The sequence below is a fragment of the Rissa tridactyla genome, chromosome 2, assembly GCF_028500815.1.
Source record: "Rissa tridactyla isolate bRisTri1 chromosome 2, bRisTri1.patW.cur.20221130, whole genome shotgun sequence".
Classification (NCBI taxonomy): Eukaryota; Metazoa; Chordata; class Aves; order Charadriiformes; family Laridae; genus Rissa; species Rissa tridactyla.
In genome coordinates, this window is record NC_071467.1 from 132,073,481 (window position 1) to 132,097,427 (window position 23,947).

At 37.9% G+C, this 23,947-nt stretch overlaps 1 protein-coding gene across 5 annotated transcripts in view; it reads left to right on the forward strand.

Moving 5' to 3' along the window:
- Positions 1-23,947, forward strand: part of OSBPL3 (oxysterol binding protein like 3) — a 93,815-nt gene that overhangs the window by 14,587 nt on the left and 55,281 nt on the right. For 4 of the 5 annotated variants that reach the window (XM_054192242.1, XM_054192246.1, XM_054192243.1 and 1 more), the window contains exon 2: positions 6,062-6,187. The gene's annotated coding sequence lies outside the window, so the exon portion shown is untranslated. Of the gene's footprint in view, positions 1-1,353; positions 1,424-6,061; positions 6,188-23,947 lie in introns of those variants that run through there. The other variant, XM_054192245.1, reaches the window with a different exon arrangement.

The following is a 23,947-nucleotide window of genomic DNA, read 5'->3' on the forward strand; positions in this document are numbered from 1 at the left end:
TTTCTCTGAATTGTGTTATTTTAATATAATTGCTTTTTAATTAATTCTTCCATGAAAGTTTTGTCAACGTTTAGGCCTCAGCTGTCCTAACCTGAGGCTGATGAGGCTTGGTTGTTTTGTTGGTTTTTTTTTTTTGTGGGTTTCTGTGTGTACATGTGACACTAAGAGGAAAAGAAGAAGGGTTTATACTTACATCGGTATTCTAATTTTGGAGAGGAGAGTAAAATCTCTCCGGTATTACTGGTGACAAGAAAACAAATCACCTTTTTCTAGTATCTTTTCTCTCCTGCTAATCCCTAGATCCAGATTTAGTGGACAGTCATGTAAGGATACCGTAGCTGCTTGCTTACTTTCCCAGACTAATACCGTGGTTGCTTTGGCTGATCTCCACTGTTTTTCCATCCTTATGCTTGTGTGGGTTTTTCTACTAATTTTTTAAAAGGCAGCGTGTGTTATGTCTCTACTTTCCACACCTTACATGATGGTTTTAAATGTGGGAAGAGGATGAGGGTTGCCCTGCCCTGCCTGTATCTGTCTGCCTCAGAGCAGAACAGCTCAACTAGGAGGGGCCCCATGGAGTTCTAGGTCACTCAGCTCTGACTCATGACAGTTAACACATAGCTTTAAGAGTCTGTTTATCCATAGTAGATGCATTATGTTGTGTATGTTGTATTTGGACTTTTTTTTTAAACATTCGTCTGTTCTAAATAGGCTGTTGTGAATGGCAAAGTTTTAAAGTAAAAATGCTTTCTGTAAGAGTGACAGACCGGGTATACAAAGAGCTTCCAGTATTTGTCTTTGTTTTTTTTTTTTTTTATGCTATTTATCCACATTTTGCTTTGTTACTTCAGAAGGAAAAATCTTAATGGCGGTGAGTATTATGATTTTGTGATTTATCAGAAGTGGGTAAATGAAGTCTGTCTACGCCTGCATTGACAGTAGGGAGCCTTTCTGTTCTGCGGCAGCTCAGCCAGCAGTAGACTATGGATATTCTCATGCAGAACAGTGCACATCAGGAGGCTTGCTTTAAAAAAAAAATCTCTCTTAAGCAACAAATAGACATAGTTCCTTTAACCTGTTTTATCCGACCTGGTCTGCACTTCAGAAATGGTAGGTGAGAGGACGGAAAAAGCTGTGGCAATACTACCTTTGGTCTTATTCAGTGTAGAAGGTACTTCCTGGCAGACCTCCAACTGGTGCTCCTACAGTGCATGCACAGCTCTGGGCAAACCTGGAGTTCAGCTCTAATGTTATTCAGTAATTCATATGGTCTGACAAATACTTTTTCTTCCATAAGTAGTGTTATTCTTCTTTTCCCCACTCACCAAAGACAGGAATGAAGAAGACCAGAACTCTTTGATGTCTAAGAGTTCAGCTCAGTAAAGAAGAGAGAAGAGGATGGATGAAACCAGAGAGAGAATAGGTAAAGGATACAAGCCAGGTGATTGTTTTGGGCTGTGGGAAGAAAAGGAGTTCACAGTCATGGCCTGAGGGAACGTAGAAAGACTTGTCATTGCAGCAGTGGCTTTTTTTTTTTTTTTAAATTTAACTCCCTAAATTGTAGAAAACTTGCAAGCACTTCAGTTAAGTAATGACCTCTAAAATGAAGGTGAACAGAAATGCTGAATCTGTAGAGCACACTTCTAGCTGTCAGCCAAATTTTCTGCCTGAAACCCGTGATCAACTCAGAGAGGGAAACTGAAACCTGCTACGTAGAACTCCTTAATTTTTTTTTTTGAAATCCTTGTTGGGTAAAAGAAGGCAGAAGAGAGAACTTGTTCCATGCCTTTATGAGGGTGCTGCAGTCTCTGCTGCCGTAGCAGATTTTGGACCCGCTTGTGTATGTCATGCCAGTACAAAGGCTGCAGGGAAGGGTCGGTCAGGAGACTCACTCCTCCTCTTCCTCCCCTGTGGTGCCTAGCTCGGTGGCACAGGAAGAAGCATGTGGGTACCAGGGCAGCTTGCTGGTAAAGGAAGCATCTCGACTGGAAACATAGGGTGAGCAAGATTCAGTACAATCTGCTAATAAAGCAATGAAATGGCTTAGTTTGAACAGCAGCAGGTATGCATGCTTCTGTTACCTGCTGTAACTGGAACCAGAGCGGTGCAATAGGAAAGCAATTGGTCTCTTGTAAATAGTTCTGAATGAGTGTTGGAGACTCTAACTTAATCATCTTTACAGTTTGCTTCCTGCTTCTCTGTGGTAACATGCAACTCGTGTATGCCCGTGTGCTTTTTCTAATGGGAAGATTTTTCTCTTCTTGCAAGACAGAAAAACTGTGGGGGAGCTATTAAATTCTGAAAGCTATATTTAGTTTAGAGCAATTAAAGCTAGCACTGTATAATGGCACTTGTAACTAGCTTATCCATCATGCAAACTATAAGATTTTTAATGTTTTAATGGTTTCAGTCAGACTTGGTATTACTGCCAGCTTTTGCTCATGTGCATCAAACTCTGAGTTTTAGAAGGCATGTCTGTTGCAGGATGTTCTGGGCAAGTCACTTGCTTTCTTACTGTTCACTGTTGCTTTGTTCCTAGTTCCATTTTCAGTGGACAGCAGTATAATTCTGTGTTGCTTCCAAAAGGGGTAGTTCTGATCTACTCTCTTGTCTGCGGCTGCCTGATTTGCTCTTCTCATCTCTGTTATGCTGGCAGCATGTTCATACAGTGAACTGATTCAGCAAATGGTGTGGCTACAAATCTGGCTTTTTTCCTGGTTAGTTATTAACTAGATTAATTTCCCACTCTCATTCTACTCTGTAGTTGTGTTGCTACTGGTTTTAGGAGGAGTTGTCACAGAAATAAATGGCTAAATTTGAGAAGAGAGTTGTCTGGTTGCTCCCCAAGGGCCCTCTCTTGCTTGCTGCAGATTTACACCAAATTACACTCAACTGCCAGTTTAGGTCTTTGTTACACTCCTGGTAGGCTATTCCAGCAATGCTTAGAAATGTGTAGTTTCTTTGGGACTAATACAGTACAAAACAGCTTAATGAATTGTAGAGTTATTAAAAGGTTAATTATTGCATGCTCATTCTTTTTTTTCCTCAGGTACCAAATAATTAATTTTCTCTGTTCTACGTTAAATGAGCATCCCTCTATGATGCTCACATTAGCTGTAGTCACCCACTGTGAGATATGTTTATTGTTCAATTTATCCTTCTATTCCAGTGTATCAAGCTCTAGGATTTTTCTAATGTGTTTTCATGAGTATGTCTGTACAAGTGTGGATTACTTTTTTTTTTTTGTGCCTGTGAAATAAAAAAAGTTGTAAATCAATCAACAGTGCAGTTATACTGGTCTGTATTTCCCAGATGATTTTAGGAAGTGTACACCTGTATTGCAAAATATTCAGGAAAAAATATATGGATGCATCCCTGTGCTCACTGATCAGACTAGATCACTGCAGCACAGTGGTTTGAGAAGCAATGGGAAACACAGGACCTTCTTTGGACCAGCAAGTTGTGGGGAAAATTTCACTTCTGGGAGGAGGAAGACCTGCCGTGTGTGCAAAAATATGGAAAGATTTTTGGAACAACAAAGGCATCAGTTAGTTTTATGGGGTGACTAAGTCATTTGGTATGAGCCTGAGCTCCCTGATTGACTTTTTGGATACCTTTAGAAACATCATCCAAGGTGAAAGCCCCTACGTTTGGCTTGTCCTAGGTGACATGGATTTCATGAATTCTGCAATTGTGACAACAAGGCCAAGCTCTTACACAGGGGGCTGCACAATAAAGTGGAAAATCGTGGATATTGCTTTGGTTAACTCTTTTCTAAATAAAAGCTTTGAGATTGAAATGGTGGAAATAACAACTCCCTTTTCCTGTCGTGCAGTCTGTGGAGTTGTTGCATAAGGTCTGACCTTGTGGGCTATGTTGAAAAGTTCAGTTATTTTTCTTAATTTTGGGATGGTGTTTTGTGTTTTGTTTTGGTTGTGTGGTTCTTTTGTGTGTGGGTTTTTTGTTTTTTTTTTTTTTTTTTTTTTTTTAACTCATCATGTGTGTTGGAAGTTACATAGAACTGCTGATGTCCTAGTATACCTAGTGAGGGAGAATGCTTAGGTTGTTTCCTTTTATCTGTCACCTCACTTTGAGGTCCCTCTAGGATTCCTACTATTTCAATGTGGTATGTAATATACTCCTGATAACTAATGTAATTGTCTCTAACCTATCTCAGATGACTTTTTTTCCTATTTCTCTTACATTGTTCACGTAAATAACACAAAGAATGAAAGGCAATTTTTCAAATCTAGGTATTTTTATATATTTTTTTCAAAGGTTCATCATAAGGTGATTTTGTTGCCTTAGCCCTGAGAAGTTTTTAGTATATGATTAGTTGGAAGTTTTAAATGTAGAACAGCTTAATTTCTGAGTTACTGGGAAAACCGCCAGCCATAGATTTGGGGAAGTCTGAGTAATAAAATTGTAAAGCTGGTTCATCACTCAAATATGTTATTATTTCAGCTGCGTCTGCCCACCGCATGCTCCTACAGGCTAAAAATGTCAATAGGCTCTTACATTAGTAGCTATTTTAGGTCTCTAATCTTAAAAGGCAGCACAAATGAAAGAACCTTAGATTAATATAAAATATCAAAGTTAACACATCAAGTGTTCTTTCTTGCTCTAGCTTTGAAAACCTCCATGCTTGATATTTGGATTCTTATTAAAAATACACAAGTTCATACATTAAAAAAATCTCATCCTAAAATTAGATCACAGATGTTTAGACTCCAAACCAGCTGTGGATGGTGGCATTTTCAGGAATGTAACAAATAGAAGAAGCAAGGAATTGAGTATAAACATGAAATTAGGAGTTACTAAATGTAGACAGCTGATAATAGAAAGCAAAAGTATTGCTCACAACTCAGTCAGTTGAAAATGGGAAAAATTATTTCCTTTTTACTTGGAAAATAAGCTAACGCTTTAAGAATACTACTAAATAAAGGCCAGTAATGTAAATCATTCAAGAAATTCAGAAGAATCTAGTTCCGTTACTGAAATGAAGCTCTGTGGTCTATTGACAGCGTATAGAAATAATAACTAAGAAAAAAGTTAAATTATAACTACTAAAGCTATTATTTTAAGAAAAAGCACGAACTACACAATGAATAACAGTTTTGAATCTAGGGTACAAATCACTTGAGCAATTCTATGTTTCTCATATTGGTATTGAAGAAAGACCAGGAAAGCCTCAAAGCACTGGAGGAAGCTTAATGATGTGCTAGTTTTCATGAACAGTAAATTATATGTGGTACCCAGACACTGGTTCATCTGCTGTTGATTACAGACTTTTGGAAAGATTATTATCGAGCTGATATGGGAACTGACTTGGTGCAACAGAAATTCAAATCTAATAATTGGAATGAAGAAGCGTATAGTCTATGAACATAGAGGCTAAACTATTGATCCTTTTTAGCTCAAATTGCGCATGTTAAATTTTGTCATAAGCCATTTCTTTTTGGTAGTGTTGATATTGTACAAAGAAGTCCTGCAGGCTGCTAAAACTGTGAAATTGGATTGTCTGCAGGAAAAAAAAAGCATTCGACTAAATGTCGGAACTGCATATTGGTTGCTTCAAAGCAACAGCTGAAGAGCAATATGAGTTTGTCAGAGTAGTACCCCCTGGCATCTCTTTCTATGCAGGATTCCTCTTTCTTTTTTTGTGCTGACAAGATGTTTGAGTTCCCTACACCCTCAGTAGGGTTACATAGTTGTGCATAATTCCGGATCCTTGGGGCAAGAAAGATTTCTGTTACAAAATGCATCGCTCTGTTAGCGTGTTAGTAGACTAAAACTTAGTTGCTTAGTTATATAGAACATTGCTAACCTGAACTTCTAATACCTTTTCCTCTCCTGAAAGATATGTAGTTGTAGACGCTCTATTTTAGGGAAACTTTTTTGTGGGGTGGGGGGGTGATGACCCACAAAACAAACCAAGGTAGAAAATTTTCCAGATATTCGTATATTGTAATCCTTGCCTCCCTTGTGCTTCCCAGGTATGGAAGGACAATGCAGCACGAAGTTTTGTTTCTCATCTGATTCTTTTGTTTGTTTTTTTCAGATCCAACACCAGACTCATGTGAGCTTGCCGCATCTTGCCTAATGGAGTTGCTCAGACATTCGCTGCTGTAGAAGAGGAGGAGATTTGGATTCCTCATAGTTGGCACTGAGAGACTACCCAGTCACTGTAAGTCAGCCTTCCTTATACCATGGATGTGGTGCTCTCCCTATAGGAAAGCAGAAGTTAAATTGTTGTGGCGCCTGTTTCAGCCTAGAGGGGACATGATGAAAGAAGCTTCTTGCTATGAAGAATCATTCCATCAGTGGAGAATGGGAGAGGACTGTAGTTCAGCTGGCATAGAGGCAGGACTTCAATCCACTTTTGGGATGATACGTTGTGCTTAACTGTATGTCTAGAAGATGAACTGAAGGATTTAGCAAGGAAATGGAATAGGTAAAGCTGAAGTTGTGCTTATGTAACCTTATATTCTGCTGATATGAGGTTAATTGTTCAAAAATACCTCAAAGCTGTGTTACTTTTGAGGGAAATGGAAAAAATACTGTTTGAGTTGTACTGTGTTTGGGTTCCCTTTAATCTTAGGCTTTGGAGTTTCCACTGATCACCTGCCATGTCAGGAAAGGCCTCTCTTGCCTATTGCGCCATTGAACTCTTTGTGGTTTGTGTCTCATCTTGAAATGATCTCTATAGACTGCAGCCAAAGATAAGACTTTGGCAAGGTTGAGATTATGTTACTGGTGATATTGAAAAACTTCTCATGTTGCTGGTGGGTGTGTTTTTTGCCTGAGTGCTTACTAATTGTGAGATTTATCATTAGGAGGAAATTCTATCCCAAGTCATATTGCCAGTCATGGCACATGCTGCCTTCTCTGATAGCACGTAAATGTATTCACAGTGCATCCTGAATACCTAATTTCTCCTTTGGGCTAGGGACATCGATAATGCATTTGAGCTTCCTGGCTGGCTCTTGTGCTTTGTTTTAACTTTTTAAAAAAATTATATATATATTTTCTTGGCCTTTTTAACCTATGGGTATTAAATTAGTATTATAGGGCACATAGGATGGTTAGGGTGTTGTAGGTCCTAAATGCATATAACTTACATATCCAGTCTTCCACAACTGCAAGCAAATGTTCTGAACTATACACTTCTTATAGTCCTGCAATTGTATATGATCTAACATTTTGAAATTAGTGTTAACAGGCTTACATGGATCTCCTACCTGTAAAACAGAATATAGCAATGCTATTCAGCCCTGATTTCTCATTATACTTGCATCTCTGTGTGTGTAGGCTTAGTCATTGCTTTAAGCTTGGTGAATTCTCTTAGGCTAAATCTTTTATAGTTTCTATTGTGAGCATGTAAAAGGTATCGCTAGCTGTATATTGCCCAGTAGGACTTACTTTCCCCTGGAAAGCTGGAGTTGGGTTGTGAAAACTGAAGTATGTAGCAGGCACGAGGGTTGACTCTTTGATAGATGTGGCTGCTATAAAGTTGGAGTTGGAGGAGCAGAGCAAGGAGTGGTAAATACTTCTACTTGGTTTTATTTGCGTTGGTAGGTACGGCCATACTGCTACAATGGGCACTGTGGGAGGTGCCCAGCTGCTGTAGGATCCTTTTACCTATGCAGATAGCAGAGTTTATCAAATACTGTTACAAAATAGTTAGCTGATCATCTTGGGAAGTTTTGTATTTAAGTATCAAAGCAATGATTCATGATTGTCTAATGACTTTCAAAAAGTTTCAGTGTACTTGTCAGAAGTGAATATAGACCTGCTCCACCCCAGTGTGCAACATGTGGCTATTTTATTTACAAAGGGGGTTCCTGTGGAACAGGTATGTTCATGACTTCACATGGAGTCATGCAGGAAACCTGTGAAAAAGTCAGGGCAAGCCCTGGCTTTGCTTATCCTAATCTTTCAGTGAAGATTGTTCTCCATTGAAAGACAATTTTGATAGTTGCTAAAAGGAAGGGTGGTAGATCTACAGGGATACAAAACTAACAGAGTTTGAATAGTTAGAAAAAAGGGATTTTTTTTTTTCATTGCTCCTTTAAAAACTGTAGCAGAAGGCTGCAATGAGAACTAGTATTTATCTTAACGATAATATTTTTGTTTCCCTACTGATGTAGTACAATCCTGTTGGCATATGTTCTTGGAATGCATTAATACTTTGTAACACCCTTTTTTAAAGATAGATTAAATGTCACATTAACACATGGTGTGATTTCACTGAATAGCTCTGTGTCTTTGAAAAGGTAAGAAACAGCTCAAAGTGAGTTCACTTTAAAGTGAAGTTATCTTAAATTCATTTTTATAAAGTTGCAAAAAAAGAGTGGAGAAAGAAAAAGGATGTTTAACTTACTGTCTTAATAGTTGCTACTGAAACAAATTAATTTTGTATTATTGTTTAAGACTAAAATAAACTATACATCTGAGCACCATGGGTGTCATCTATGGAAGGCAGGGGTGAAGAAGCAGGGTAAGTTTATCTCATAAAAGCATAATTTGTAATTTCTAGTTTTAGTTGTAGGAACTTTGATCTAAAACAGATAATACCTGATTAGACAGAGAAACCGTTCAAAACATCTGGACTGCTGATTTAGTATGATTACATAATAAAGTAATTTTTAGAATTTGTGTCAGTAGAAATTAAATGTTTGTGAAATTATGAAAAAGTGGATCAAATGTGCAGGCACAGTTTCATTAGTATGGCATTGTAAACTAGTCATAGCTTAAATGCATCTTTTAGGGCAAGTTGTCACTTGTAAATGCCAAACGTGTCAGACTGATGTTAGGTTTGAAGTGATGTGACAAGGATGTGAATTCCTTGGTCCTGTGGTGTCAAGGCCAGAGACTGTTCTCCCCCCAGTAGCGACATAGCACATCTTGGCCATGAAAATTCAGGTTGTCTTAGTAGTTGTGGCTTCCTAACTTGGGAGAGGCCATGAACTTAAGTGCTTGAAACAGGCAATTAGCATAGCCAAAAGTAACTTTTAAGAGAAGATTGTGAATCTCATCTACTGTTATTCAAGCCTTTGATTCCTCACGTTTATACGCAGAGGATAAAAAGCAACGGCTGTGTGTCTCATTGTTCCAGAGAAGATCAGGGCTGTTGCCCTTCATTTTAGCAGCAGGAGCAAATTGCCACCTTACTGCCATTACGAGGAGGATTTTACAAAGTGAGATTCTGTTTCCAGAAAGTGATACAGGTAGTCCAGATTCTTACCACTGAAAATGTTTTCATCATGTGCTCACTGAGCAGAAGCACAGTCTCTTCATCTGGAGGTCGTGAACTCAGTCAGTCCTTTGATGTAAATTGGTTTTGTACTTGGAGAAGCCATTAAAAACTTGCCCCTTGTTTTAAGAGTAGCTCTAAGATACCCTTTCTGTCTTTCCGTATATGTTTGAACATGCGTTTCCATCAGCCTTATCTTTTTTAGAAAGCCTGGGCAACTTTTTCCTGTGTTTGCTGATGTGAACTGTCATAAGTTGGTTATTTGTCCACCAGGTGAAGAATAAAAATAATGCTTCAGATACATCAGAAGGCAGAAGATTTGTTACATTACAAGGTTGACCTTAGAAATGTATTTATGAAGAGCAACTGTTACATAGCTTCAGGGCCCATTGCTTTCCAGTTGTGCAACTGCAAAGGTTTTGCATGCAATATAATAGCAAGAGAGGGGAAGAGAAGGTTGCAGGTGTTGGTTGACTCCTTCAGTAGTGTATGGTAATGACGATGTGGGACTGAATCTCGGATCCTGGCATATGTAATAGTGAATAAGGTATGTTTTTCGGCTTCTAGTGCCTCCTTTGCTCATTCTCTGACTCCTAGTTTAAATGTTTTATACTCCCATTTACTTTTGGGAAAAGGTCATACCCTCATTTTAATTCATATGGCAAGTTCTTGTAGCGGTAGGTATTTGAAGAAGAAATGAAAATTGCATTGTTCCTTTTGTTTTGAAGAAGCTTCCTACATCAAGCAGAAAAATGTTGTGATTATTAAAGTAGGTACTTTTCAAGGAAAAATAAAGATTACTTCAAAGAATGAGTAATATGTTAAAAGTATAATTTTTTTTAAGCCACCTGTGTAATGTTCACAATCAGTGTGCTTCTGTAGAAATGTGTTTTAATCTCATTTTATCGTCATGTGTTGGTCCAAACATGTAATCAGTTGTAGATTTTTTTTTTGTTGTTGTTGCACATCTTATCAAAGCATATATGAAGGATGAAAAAAGGTCAAACTTGACCAAGGATAATTATTAGTAGTGATTAATAAGCAGAAATGTATTTATGAAAATGTAAGATGTTTGCAATATGTGTTTAATGAGTTTTTTAAACTTACTGACTATGCCACACTTATGAAAGAAAATGTCTACTGTGGAGACACATGCTTTTTGGTTACAGAACCATAGCACGAACGTTTGAGAAGAAAATATATTCTCCCATCAACTGAAGTTATGTTGAAAGAACATTAAGATTCTGGCAGAAAAGCAGGCAAAGCCTTGTCTGGTAGGGAGCAAAACATGGTGGCTTGTAACTTGCAGGCAGAATAGTGAGCATCACAGCAAGGCAGCATAAAATGATTTTAAAAAGCTTTAAGAAGACTTCAATACAGCAGCATGTTTTACTGTGCCTTTTGCTGGCCTTCCCTTCTGTCCAGGTGACTTCTGTGCTTCCCTATTTCCTGGAGGAGACTTGGGCTCTGGTGCTGTACTTTTGGAGGATGACAAGTTATTAAAGAAAAGGAAAAGTTCTTGATCTAAGACCAGATTTTGTATGATGCCTTAACTTACAATGTATTGAAAGTTTTCCTACTCATTTTTTCTCTTAAGTTTTGTCAATGTATGCTCCAGTGTCCCCAGGAGTTTTTTTACTCCCGGTATTTAAATACCTGAACAATTTTACAACTGACAACAGATGCGTTTTAATGTACTGCAAGTAGTAGCTTATTTTAAGCAGCAGGAATTGTGCCTTCAGAAAAATCAAAGAAACTTAAATTTTATTCTACTTTACAAGTCTAATACTAAGTGATTAATTAAAATGTTGATACTAGAAAATTGTCCTTCTATATTGCGGCCAGTGTTTGGAGCTGCTACCAAGCTGACAAGTGCTACAAAATGAAACAATTTAAATTCTTGGGTGTTCTTATGTTAGCTAAAAGGTAGATGCTGTCAGCTGTGGCGACAGTGAAAAAGCTGAGTGTGTTTCTGGTTGAGAGACATCAACAGAATTTGGTGTTGCTGCCGAGAAGGATAAGGAGGACTTCAAATGTGCCTTGTCCCTTTATGTGTGATTTTTAACACCAGCTTTTATTGGGCAGCAACTATTTGCTTCTAAAGGTTGAAACTGTTTATTAATGCAGCTTTTAACAGTTAATGATGCACCACTCCCTACCTGCTGATTTTATTTTTGTCATCACTGGACAAAATGCTCTTAACAAGGTAAAAGGCACCATGAGATAAGCTAGTTTGTAGTTTTTCCTGTAATACCCTCCAGCATCTGGCCAGCACTTTTTTTTGAGAGAAAACGTCTCGTTCAAGAGAAGTGGAAAAAGCATTCATTGTTTTACTCAAGCTTTGGGATTCTGAAGGAAAGTAGGATTTTCACTGTACGGAGGGAGACAGGCTGTGTATTTAAGAACTGAAAAGTTCAGTAGGTTTAGATTTGTCATGAGGATAGTATAAATAGGCAAATTTTCTGTAGATGGCTTTCATAGCTAGTAAACTTCTGACTAAATTTAGTGCGTTGTAATGAAATGGGGATGTGAAAATATAAACAAAGCAGACTGTTCTCTACCTATCAAGAGGAAACATGCTACGTATCTCTGTGGTCACGTAAATTAAGGTGATACTGGAAACCTACAAAAGTGTCCTGAAATCCAGAAGATATTTTTTTTTTTAGTTGCCTCTAATATTTTTGTATGTTTGCATTTTATGAAGATACAGAAAGATTGATTCTCATGAAAACCTGATGAACTATATGTGGATATTTGGTAGTAAATTTAGCTTAGCAAAACAAAGTACTTTTACATATAGCTATACATATTTGCTTAAGTAACAATTTATATAGCGTCACATATGTTTAATTCAGATTCATAACTTTACACTTTTTATTACTATTGGAGTGGTGACTAGGATGATATTCTGTGTATGATCTGTGGTAAACTGCATTTCCACTAAAAATTTGTTAAAATAATGAAAAAGTAATTTTTAAAATTAAGCTTAGTTCTACATATGTTGCACATTTTTAACTTACTGAACCAGAAATGTACAATTTTACCAATGTACTGAATTGTTTCTGATTGTACTTCAGAAGTGTAAAACCAGTTCCTTGCACAGTGTTTTGGTATTTTGTTAATTTATTAGGTAAGAATTAGCAGTTTTTTCAGTTCCCATTTGCTTTTCCCCCTTTTGAGTGAGTAATATACAACTTTTAAGACTAGGCAGCATATATTACCTGAAGCTGTTGCTATGTAAAAGTTCATGTTAACTTTCCAGAGCAGTCTTGAGTCCAAGTGGGGGAGTAACAGCTCTTTCTAATCCCATAGTTAGAGTCCCCTTAAAACCTTCCACTTAAGCCTATACTGCTCTAATTTGCTTTCTCAATTTAAATCATGTTTAGTAGACTATCATCGGGCAGTGTAATCATAACTTCAAAAATAAAATTTCAAAGTTGAACATTTTTACAAGATTATTTTTTGCAAGTCTTTCAGGCTGTCCATAATGACCACAACTTCAGTTTTTCTAATGTTCTTTCATCATCTGGGGTGACAGAGTCCCCCTGTCCTCTGAGAAACAGAGGAGGTGGTTCTCGGTCTTCTTCACTTTGGTTCTTTTAATGGGAAGGACAACAGGCATAAATAAATGCCACACTCTAAATAACAATCAGACAGTACTTTGCTCTAATGATACATTTTACAAGGAGTAACTACCTAAGGTTTTTTAATCAACACTGGTTAAACTCAGGGTTTATGATCTGTAGTGTTATAGTTTGGAAAAGATATTAATGAATACAATGGTTCACTCATTTTTGTTTAAGTAAACATAAAGGAATGAAAATAAAAGTGAGAGTTTTCTACAGCAGACCACTGTCTGGAGAATTTTTTGCACATGCTGTATCTTTGCTGTATGACCAACTATAGAAGTGTGCACATCTGTGTCTGAAATACCAATAAACTTTTTGGTTTGGTTTTCTTTTAAATCAGTCCTTGGCAGCATTTTTATTTTACCCATTGTTGTTGGAGGATGTATTGGAGAGAGGAAAAGTGAGGCCAGCAGTAGGTGAGGGAGGACTGTGTCTGTCTGGCTATACGAAAAGCAGGGGTTTTACTGCTCCAGTTAAATCATCTTCTTGGCTTTGTGCAGCATTGGCTCTTCTACAGAAGTAGCCTGTATTGGTCAGTTTTCCAGAGAAATACTTGGATGTATCAAATTTGGAGTTGAGGTTTCTTTCCTTACTAGCCCAAATCTGGCTGGGGGGTGGCTGGAGAGTAAGGGAGTTCACTTGCCTGTTTTCAAAGTCATCTCATGACCAGAAACTCCAAATGTTTTGAAAGTCTCCTAAGCACAAAATTATTCTTTCCTCACACCATGATTCATGCTTTCACTTTGAATGCTTTCACACTGAATCTAGAAGGCTACTTGCTCTATCTAGCCAAGCCATAGTTTATACTTCAACTTGAAAATTTTTGTTTATGGTTTATGTGCTGAGTTTTGTTTTTGTTTTTCTTTTTTTTTTTTTTTGTCCTCCCCAGTGCCATACAGTTATCAAGGAAATCTAAATGAAACCACTAATGAAGAGGTGGTGATAGCTAAGTAACAGCTGTTAAGGGCATGATTCAGCATCTCACCCTGCAAGTTGTGAGATTTCAATCTTCCCTGTATTTGCAGACTCCTTGGTAAAGGAATGCTGGTGGTCAGGTGCAGGGGCTGCTATGATGGGTGTACTCTGTTCTTCTCCACACTTGTTTCTGGCACTAGCCAGCACCAGATGCTGTAAGAGTAAAGTGCACCAGTCCTTTATCCTGAATAGTTATAAAACATTTGCCCTTTTGTCAGACCCTTACTATAATCTTCATCAGGGTGACTTATGATCTTCGGTGAAAAAGGCTGTCTTTAAATGATTTTTTTCAAGTTTATAGAAATTGCACATCCTATTCTAGTAAGTGTATACTTGATTGATGGTATATACAAAGATGAATAAATTTATATTATAAGGATTTACTTTGGATATATTTGGCAAAAATAAGTCTGTTTTCAAAGGTGGTGTATATTACTTCTACCGGCAACAATTGCCATGACCTAATGTATCAACTTGAAAAATAATGCTCATTTCATTTAAATAAAAAAAGTGAAAATACAAAAAATAAAATCCCCAAACACCAAGCTAAAGAAAGCAACGACTGTAAGTAACTGCAGCAGCTGCAATAACAAAGTTGCCCCTTGAAGTGAAAGCGGGGCGGGGGGGGGGAAATAAACACTTCCCCCAGTGAAGTAGCTTTACACTGTATCATTAAATCTCACTTGACAAAATTGAGATGTCTTGTTCAAGACACTTGCAATGAGAAACCTCAAATTGCGTTTGAGGCTGTTCTCTTCCCACTCCCAGAAACTCCCAGCCTGCAAACTCTCACTGGTTTTGGCTCTTTTCTTCTTTAGTTTGTTTTCTTCCCACAGTTGTATTCCAGATGGAAGATTTTTGAACAATATCACAGAATTATTTGTCAAAAGAAGCAGCACACAACATTCTTCAATACTGAGTATCTTTCAGATTGTCAGTATGTCAACACAGGATCACTGAAATGAACCGTGGGTTCGTAAAAGTGGAGGTAGTGGTAGGAGAGAGGCACCACGCACCCCTTGTCATCATCTCTGAATGACAGTGGGGAGTACAGAGGACAGTAGGGCTGAAAGATGTAGAGGACAGTGACTAGAGGCTTTGGAGAAATATAAGGAATGATAGAAAGAAATGAGTGATAAGAATTTCTTACAGCTTTGTATTTCTGCACTTAAACTCAGCTTTTGGCCTTTGTGTAATACAAGTATCATTCAAAGCAGAAGTAGAAAGACATTTTCAAATCATGAACAGATTTCAGGGTTCTGTAAAACGTAAGCAGGCTAAAGTCTTATTTCTAAATGCATTTCACTTTATTCCTGTCAGTGTTGTCTTGCCTCTTTTATATGTTTGAAAAAGCAAATTTAAACATTTTGAAAACCCTTAAGACTGAAGTGCAACTCAACGCACATGACTATCACGTTTTTTCTTCTTTTCTTCGAAGCCCTAATGGAGGGGGATATAAATACCTCTGCAAAGTTACATTGGTCAAACCACAGGTTTAGTGTGCATCAGTTCAAGCAGATTTGAACATTTTTGGGTTTATCTTGTCAGAGCCTTCAGACTTGGTTAATTCATCACTAGCAGCACGAGACTTGAGGAATACTTCTGAAGTGGGATCTTTTGCTGTAAGATGGAGGCCCTTTTAATAGTGGCTTGCAGGGGGTAAGGAACCACTAACACTGTCTTTTGCCTGGGTGTTTGGCTGTATGTGGGGTGCTCCAGATGTGCTGTTAGAATGGTCACCTGTGGGAAGATAAATTCATGTTTTCCAGTTAAATAAACATGCATCACATTTTATTTGACTTATAGCCCAGAAATCTGGCCACAACATGCTGGATATGATATATGCCTTTAAAATACAAAGGGGTTGTCATAAAAAAAAAATAACGTGCACATTAAAACTTGATTATAGAAGGATCATTAGCACTTGAAGCGGGTGATAGCATGCAGATGTGCGTATAGAAAGCATGTATATAAATATGCATGTACTTTTCACAGCTATTGGAAATAAAGCAGCTTTGTGACCTGCACAAATTGTAGGTTTTGCCATGGAAGGTGCTGCAGAAGTTCTTAGCCTGATAAACAGAATACAGCTGCTGAAGTAGAGAGGAAGGCTGCGGTCCACCTGAGTCCTCCGGCAGGTGGCATTCCGATGGATCTGAATCCAGTAGCCAGCTCAGAAAGCCCAAGTGATGCAGATGTTGAGAGAAATGTCCAGATCTGTTGAGACTGCAGTGACTCAGAGCTAGGGGGCTTCTGCCTTAGCTTTCAAATACGTTCTGTCATGGGGCTGGTGTAATCTTATAGGCAGTGACCTTTAATTGTCCTTCAGCATTGCAGCTTCAGGCTGTAACTGCCATGATTGAGTATTAGTAAAACTCCTGTCATTAAGCTGGAGTGTGAGAACAACAGGTAACATATTATAAAGTGCATGGTAAGGAAGCTGTACCTTCCTTTATAAAGAATATTTTATTGCTGTCACAAAAATACTCACATTTCTGCATGCAACTGTATTTCAGAGTACTCTGAAATGACTGTGAAAACTAGCATTGCTGACATTTATTTATTTATTTATTTCTGTGACCAGTGGTGAACAAGTCCTGATTCAGTATGTTACAGGGAAGATCTAATGGAAGACTGCTTAGTTGTTTTGGATAAATCATGGCAACCCAATTTGAACTGTTTGCTTTCACACAATTTATTTAATTTACTACCTGTGAAATATCCTGTTCTGTGTATGTGGACATGAAGGCTGTTTACTCTAAGTGGATGTTGTTGAAATAATATCTCACTGCTTGCTCAGCTGAAGAAAAGTCAGGCCTGCAGTGTCCCTGGAGTTGGTTGTGAATATAAAAACCCAGTGGTTGATTATGTACAGAATGTTAATTGTCACTCTGCTCTGTTCAGACATAACTAATGTGTGACTTAATTTAGATACATTAGCCTGAGAATCATTACATTCACATGGGAAGAAATGCATTTGTCACATGTATTTACTTTCTCATGCTTAATGCATAACGTCCAACTTGACAATTCCTGCACTTGTTGGTGAATTTAAGCCTCTTATATTTGCTGTACAAGGTGGTTAAACTGCTGGTTTTAACTTCCAAATGCCTCATGCGTTTCCCACATCCCCCCCTAGCTCTAGGAAATATTCCAGGCAGAGGGAGTGGGGCAGGGAGGAAGATGGAGAGTATGAACTAGCAACAGGAGATGTGAGCTCTGTCTGAGCAGTCTGTGGAGTCCCCAGGCAAAATTAATACAAAGTCAGATCCCTTTACACAAGGCAGGAAAAGCAGTGCGCTGCAGCATTTACTATAGTGGAAACTCCAATTAGCTCTGTATGCTAGAATTGTGTGGACAACCCACAAGAGCAAATGACAGACTTTCAAAATGAGCTGCTGGAGTAAAGACAAATTTAATCCAATTTTTGGGAATGATACTGAATTTTTTAATAGCTTGGTGATTGGTAATGGGTCAGAACTTGTATGGCTGGGAATGCTATCATTTATGTGAAAGCAAAATGTGGAGCGTAAAAGCTTTTAATGCAGTTAAAGGTGGGTGTTTTGGGAGGCACGAAGATACAGTCAGCTTTCACTGGATGCTATTCAGAGCCTGACATGTGGCTCCTGTTTGTCCCACTTTCAAAATCTTTGTTCAAAAACCTAATGGTGCTGAAAGGAGAGAAACATAAGGAAAGAGATCAGAATCTTTTCCTCCAAGTAATTAAATAATTTTTTTGTACTTCACACATATAGAAATTACTTGGATTTTGTTGTATGGGCTTTGTAAATGAGCTGGCGTGTGGTTCTATTAGCATTTTAATTCACTTGACTAAAACGAAGAGATGGGATACACTGCCAGGTGCTCAAGAAATGTGTTGTGTTGTACTGTGCTCTGTATTTCTTGACTTTCACCTTTTAAAAGTATGATACTCATTCAGCATGATAAGCGATCTATTCTTTAAATCATTTCTTGGTGAAGCAATTGATACTGGAGTGTGACAGGAGATCCTGCTTGGTTTGTCACTGTATTTTATATTATAGTTTGGTTACTGACTTGAAGCGATCACCTTCACTGTTCATCTGCCTAACTGGTATTGTAAAATCACACTAGAGAACAACCTTTCAATGTCTCAGTCTGGGAACAATGTGGGAATAGCCTCAGCAACAACCATTTTATGATTGTCCCAATTAGCGTGCGTTTTCTGCTCTGGGAGATCATTCTAATGAGGGACATCAGGGGGCTGGTCCTTCAGGTAAAATAGGAACTATTGGTCCTTTTGAGTCTCTGCCCGTATGTGCAGGGTTTCAGAGTTTTGTTAGGCGATGGTACTGTATGTGGTACTTTTCTCGACATCTTTGTGTTGCTAACCACAAAATGCTGCTCATAAATTTCATCCACAGAGAATTTGTTACATAGAAGCTTACCTCTTCTACTCCAAGAAAGCCAGTAAGTCTTTCCAAAAGGATATTTTTGCAGCAGTCTCTTTGTTGTGCATGAAGTGAGAATATGCTCAGATTACTTTGCTCTTTTCCCCAGACGCTGATGAGCAGTCAGGCGAGTTAGCATGCCTGAGAACGACAGTCTGAAACTGCAGCTGGGGGACTGCTGCCTCCCATGGCCACCTCGTTTGCTTGCTGCTAGGACAGACAGTTGACTAATGTTCTTATTTTTGAGTACAGAAGAGAAGACTGGAAGACTGCAAATGCTGATGATGTAACTTTTCCAAATGTAATCCTTCTAACTGCCATCAGTCATTCCAAGATTTATCTTTAATGTGGTGTTCCATGTAAATCCTTGTCATTTTGGAGTAAAAAAAGTAAAAGATTTGAGTATTTTGGACATATTTTATTATGTGTTCTCAAAAGCAGTATAACGTAATGCTTAGAAGAAAAGATTGGGTACATTTTATATGGAAATTTAAAATTCTTTTGCCATTCACAGTAATTATTTCCACATTCCTCCTCCATCTCTTTGCTTTCTACATGTATTTAATTTTTCTACCTTTTCACAATTAAATGCATAGGACAAAATAATGAAATTCAGTTGAATGGTTGTGAATTAACTGTCTGTATGGAATAGGTGTATTTTTTTTTTCTAGAAGAAAGTGTGAGTTATCAAAATGCTTTGATGTCTGCAAACTCCAAGTTTTGTGGTCAAGACTTGATGAAAACTTTGTACATAGTTTCAATCTTGAGCGGCCTTTAATTTTATGTCAAAAATGCAGTTTTATGGCATAAGCTTTCTAAAGGTGTTTTCTTGCTTTGTGTTCTATATTTTATCATGTAAAAAAGATGTACTTGAATGAGTTCCTCAGACCTTTTATCCTAAATGTATCATTTGCTGGCAAAATTCTGGAAAACACAGTGAAAGATGAATATTAATAAAAGTTAAGGGAAAAATATGTAGGTCAGCATGGGTGAAGAGGGCATGACTGCCATCTGTTAAAAAATTAGCTCTGTGTTATGTTTCCTGCAACTTCCTATGTTATTATTTTAGATATTTTTTTATTAAAAATAAAAAACCCCAACTTTTTAGCTCCTTCCTCTAAGAAATGGCTTTTTTTAAATTTTATTTTCCTTTTCAGAAATTAATCAAGTGCATTATATGAAAAATTGTGGAAAATCTCTTGTTAAGTATGTCAGGATGCACCTTACGCTGCACCTACTCATAATTAACCACAGGTTTATTTTATTTTTGTGTTGTAAGCTCTGATGGTCTAGAAAAGTCAGTACCATATGCCAGCATTTTAGAAACAAACACAAAAATGATGAGAGGTTGGGAGGGGAGTAGGGAGAAGAGGCAAAGACCAAGAATGGTGGTGCTCTTTTAATATTAAGCAGTTTAAAGGGAATCTACATCACTTGTAAACACTTCCATTTATTGCTGCTTTTATAGCCTATAATTAAAATCCAGGTTGTTCAGTTGCAGTTCTAGTATAACCAACCTCAAAAATGCTATGAAGCAACCAAGACGCTTGACTGCACATGCTATAAAACTCTTCGTGTTTTTGTCTGCTGTCTCTATAACCTGTCTATGGTGACTGTAACTGAAGTAAAAAATGAGTGTACTCATTAGAAATAACAAATATGGATTGTTAAATTCTAGCATCCTTTCACTGAGCTCAAATCAAGTTATTTGTAAATTATTCATTCTTTCATATTGCTGAAGCATCATAATTAAAACTGTTGATCTTTTAAACCTCTAAAAATTCTTGAGAATGGGAGTGTAGCTGAAGCTTTTTTTTAATCATGTGGAATTTCTCTTGTTGTTAATTAAATTCAAATAGATAGTCAATAGCTTGCAGTAACCTAAATTGAAATGTAAGATTAGGGACAGAGTATCTTTTCCAGATCTGTCTGATCAGTTGAAAACAATACAGCTTCTACTTTCTTGCCCGCAAGTTGGTGATGAGCATCCCTGCATTTTGGCCAAAGCAAAGTATGTGAACTACCCCCTGTGACAAATGGCTCTCCACTGAAGCAGATTAGGGAGGGTTCCTGTGATTTTTAAATTATTTTTTAAAATTTATTTTCTTTGTAGGGGAACTACTGGTCTCCAGAAAAAGGACAGTTACAAATTGCTTGGGAGCAAGAATTTGTTTAACTGCAGTTATAAAGTGAATATGAATTTGAGCTCTAACCCATCAGTGGCGACACCGAACTGCTACTGAGATCCATTAAAGTTCTCAGCAGCTTTGTATTAACTCTGAGCTCTATTGCTGGAGGCGGGCCATATTTTTACATTGGGATGTCATATTGTAGTAGACCTGTATAAACAAACTTAGTGCATTAAAGCTCTATACATCTTCCTTGTTCTGGGCTGTCAGTAATAGTATTAAATTATTCACAAGTCTTAATTGAAGCTTTCCTTTTTGGCCAGTCTCCTAACTTGCTTTTAGATTTTGTTCCATTGTAGCTAGGCAGCGGCAGGACAAGATCTGACATGAAAGTGCTTACTCTGAAATAGACTTTCTGTTCTTCCTGAGCATGGTTGCTGCTTCTGCAGCTTTGTGTTCACGTTCTTCTTTTTTCAAGGTCAAAAGTTCTCTTACCAGCTCTGTCCAAGTAGAGCCTCTAAGGTAACCCTAGATGGATTCGGATTCTCTTCCAGCATTTCAGAACTTGAGGAGTTCTGTCACGTGCGGTGGGGAAAGGATCCCTTTTATGGTCTCTTTCTGCTCAAGAGCTACCTTGTTAACTGAGTTAGAGGCCCTCATCTCTAGCCTGCGTCTTCTTTTGCTGACCCAGCTACTGTGATTGGTATTTTCCTATTTCGTATTATTTAGGCAAAACATGCATGTAATCATTCAGATTTATAATCTGGTTTCCCATATCATGCATCTTTCTGCTTCCAGGTCTCTTTCAGTTCATCTTTATCCTATGCCATGAAGATAATTTGCAGAAAACCTGATCCTTGGAACCTCTTTCCTGGTTCCCATTGTCAAAGTGTTCATTACAGTCATAAATATGGATGGATTTAAGGCCAGCTGTGATGTAGAATCTTCCAAGAACATGGTTTGCTCCCTCTGCACCTGCATCTGCTTTTCTCGGTTCTTGTCACCTGCATAAGTGTAGGCGATATGTGTTTACAAGCAAAGGGACAGTTGCAGGCATTGCCCTGTCTGCCCTTGAAGAGCTCTAGCCCAAGCCTTAACATCTTTAATTTTTATTTAAAAGAAACACTTTTCTGTGTACACTTTTTTATTCGTATTTGCATATTTTTTTAATCAAAGGCTTGGAGTTAACAAACACTTACCTTTTGGCATTAATAACAAAAATTCTTGGCACTTGTAGTACTAATTGTCCTCAGTATACTTTATGGGTGTTAATTGTTCCCTACAGCGTATCTCTAAGGTTATTCACACATTGCATGTTTAGAAACAGTGTGTTGGGAAGTTAGTGGCCCCTCGCCTAAGATGATGTTAGAAAGGGTTAACACTGATGTGCTAATCTACCTGCCTTTTTTCAGAATACTACACACCTCTTTTGATATTTCAATCTATCTTAATGTGAAAGACCAATATGTAGAAATAATCTGCATAATATTGAAAAGAAAGCTGTAGTTCTGCATTTATAAATACTGATGTTGTAAAGTAAACTGAATAAGGTGTACTGGAATGGATTTACAGACAGAAGCCTCTAAAGATACGGTAAGTCGATCAAGAAGAAATGCAACATTTTCATAACTCATGGTCATTACACTTTATAAAGTACATAAACGAATTTCTGTGTATCCTAGGAAGAACTGAATCTTGCTACCACGGTCATTAAAGTTAATGAGATTTAAATTTTGAGCTAATAAGCCTGCTTTTAAAGGAGAAGCACTAAACATTCTTAAAGGGAAGTGTTGTTTCTGTTGTAACTTTTTTCTTTTAGGAATTAAATGACATACACAAGACATACATGTTAATTCCAGTGTATCATGGAAAAACAGCTATCTGGGAGGGGGACCCTAGTTTTTTGGTTTTGGTTTAGTTTTTTTAGAAATTAGATTATGCCAAAGTGTGAAAACTAGAACGCCACATCAAAGAGGACAATGCAGGCTTGTTGAATCCTGCCACTTTTTAATGAACACATCTAGTTTTCCTGCATGAGATAAAGGATCTTGGTGTTGTGTTTGTTGTTCATACATACCCCATAATGTTTTTCTTCAGATTTTTGTGAAGGATCGTGGCTGGGCTACCAAAACTCTTCCATTTGCTGTTCTACCTGAAACCACAGGTGACTGGTTTTGGGTTTGTTTTTCCATAGTTAAATCAACTATGTATACTGGTTTAATAAAATATATTGCTTGATGTCAGCCTTGGTAGATTTATGCATCTCACAGCATTATGCAGCTGATCAGGTCACAAAGAGACAGTCTGATTCAAAGTTACATGGATGCCTTCAGTGATTTGACAGGAAAGTGATGTCTTTTTCTTGATGTACAGACAGTACTGTCTTAAGATCTTGAATTACTACATGCTGGCAGACTGACAGATGTTTCCACGAGAAGGCACTGACTTCCAGAACTAACATTGTGCCTATCAAAACTGAATCTAGGAAAACAAACAGTCTGTATTTCAGTAACGTTTTAGCAATTGCAAGTGCAGTGTTAAAAAGGAATAAGCCTTGGGGCATAGTGGACTATCTTTGTTTTAGTGAACAAAGCAAAGCTTTAAATAGTAACAGATAGCAGAAAAATGAGAGGCAACCAAGCTAGTGCCAAATGGTAATGTTTCCACTCGTACCAACTCTGGGACGTTATCACTAACAGATGGGCCTTTCCAAGGTTTTTAGTACAGACTGTAAAATGATACCACGTGCCTGTTACTTTCCTTACTGGAAATGGTAATAAGCCCTTCTCTCTTTTCTATTGCCTGATCATCCTTTGTCTTTTCACTTGTAAGGTCTTCCCTAGATGAATGGCACTTCCCATGCAAACAGACCCACTGCTTCTTTATTGAGCACAGGGAGGGCTGTCAACCTCATTAGCATTGCTGTATGCAGTGTATCTGCTCCCAGTCTAGAATTTGATCCCAGCTCAGTAGCTGTTATTTTCTGCTCCATCCTCTTGATAGGGAGACTGTGGACCCCTCTGTTACTGGGTCACAGACTGGTTCCTATGGCCCCCCAGCTTCTGGCTTCTCAGTCAAGTGTGTGAGAGTCATGCTAAGAGCTGGAGGGGACACGTGGGACCCCACTCAGTCCAGTGGCTCCTGCTAGAGAGCTTTCCAAAAGGGGTGGGGGGAGAAGGAGAGTTATTAATTATTTAGGACCTGACTGTGGGCTAGGTCAGTCCTTTAAGTTATGATTCTTGACTGCAATTAAAAGTTGGGTGGAAAAGGCGGTGTGACAGCTGACTACCATAGTAATACAATGCTGCCATTACTGCATGTGTTTTCAGTATCACTAGTCACCAAGATTTTTAACAGATCTGTCTAGACTATATACCCAGCAAGTTTTTTTATACAAGTGTAATCTATCGCAGATCTCCTGGGGAGGGGGAAACAGCGTCAAGATTACACATTTAAAATGAATCATGTTGCATGGAGTATTATAGTTAGGTTCTATGGTGGATGTGAGGGAAAGGTGGTATTTTTATG